The sequence below is a fragment of the Canis lupus genome, chromosome 31 (assembly GCF_048164855.1).
Source record: "Canis lupus baileyi chromosome 31, mCanLup2.hap1, whole genome shotgun sequence".
NCBI classification, from domain to species: Eukaryota; Metazoa; Chordata; class Mammalia; order Carnivora; family Canidae; genus Canis; species Canis lupus.
Window position 1 is genome coordinate 34,527,501 of NC_132868.1, and position 1,721 is coordinate 34,529,221.

The window sequence follows — 1,721 nt, forward strand, 5'->3', positions numbered from 1 at the left end:
GAGGGGTGCACGGTGGGCGGGCACTGCCCAGGCCATGAGTTAGGAAGCCGCAGGGCTGGTGGTGGTGGCAGGTGTGGGCTCGGGCCTCACTTCTGGGCAGGCAAGAGGTCATCAGTGGCCTGGCCCTGCTCCAGCCACTGCTCCATCTCGATGAGCAGCTTCACACCGTCCACCACCATCTGTACCAGCTCCACCCCCGAGAAGCCAGGTGCTGTGCATTGGAGACATCAAGGATGATACCCGCAGCAGCTGTGTCCACACCACCTGGGCCTCAGGTCTCATTTTACATTTCATTTGTGAGCTGGTGAGTTTTTCCCAGTGATGAGCTCCCTAATACCCTTCTTCTTTGTACTTACCCTATTTATCATTACTCCCTTTGAATTATTTGGCTACTACCTGAATTTCTTCCTTGGTTGCAACTTAATGGGGGCAGACCTGGGAAATGCAGGGGGGCTGTAGAGAGCCATGGAGTATCATGCTTCCATTTCTACTTTAACCCTGAGAATGCTATATTGTAATAACCTCTGTGCATGATGCTTGTTTACTGTCAGGGTCTTTGTGTTCTAGCCCCGAGTACTTACTCTTGTATTCAAATCCTTCCAGGAGTGGCTATTCCCATACCTCAGGAACTGACAACCTAGTTATCTACTCATGAAATATGGTTAATTTTTCAAGCCAGCATATGCCAAATACTGAACAAATCAATAAAGGTGATAAGCTGGTGGTACCCATTATTGTGGCCTCTCGTCATGTGTTGCTCTTGAGCATTAGAAGTGTGGGTAATATGAACTGGGATATGTTGGGCCTATAAAATACACAGTGGATTTCAAAGGCTTAGAATGAAAACAAAAGGAATATAGAAACATCTCATTAATCATTTTAATATTTCATGTTTAAGTGGTATTTTGGATACATTGGATAAAATAAAATCTAAAATTCATTTCAGCTATTTCTTTTTACTTTTATAATATGGCTACTACATTTTTTTTCTTTTTTAGGTAGGCTCCAGCATAGAGCCCAGTGTGGGGCTTGAACTCATGACTCTGAGATCAAGACCTGAGCTGAAGTCAAGACTTGGGCACTCAACGGACTGAGCCACCCAGGCTACCCTGGCTACTACAATTTTTAAATTAGATACATGGTTTATATTTGTGACACACATCCTATTTCTATTTGAAGCAGTTATATATTTCAAAGAAAGTATTCTTTATGGGTAATATTCAGGTAATTTTGATGGGCACTGAAGTGAAAAAAAAAAAAAGTGTGCTCAATGAAGAGAGTTAGGGAGGACATTCCCAGGCTGTGTTAACTAAAATCAAAACTAGAGATGTTTGAGCCAACATAGGGGACATCGCATTGCCTACACATCCAGGAGTGAGGGCTCATGGCTACTAGAAGTAGTAGTGTGTAAAGTTTGTGAGTAGACAGGACAAAGTCAAGAGTAGATAGGAGAGAAAGAATATGACAGTACAGTGGCTAGATTGTTGCTCCAGGATAAAGAAGAATGTTTATCTTGTGTGGCTAAATTTAGCAGTCAAAGCCAAAAACTTGAGGAGAGGTGGTTGGAGAGTTGAAAGAACAGGAATGGCAAAAAGTATCAGTTCTAGGGAAATTTAATTGCAAGGGCAAATGCTGTAAGGACCACAGCACGCCAGAGTGAATCAGCTGGGATGGGTCAGATAAAGTGGTTCAGGACTAAGTGTCTTGTAGGTTCACTGTTA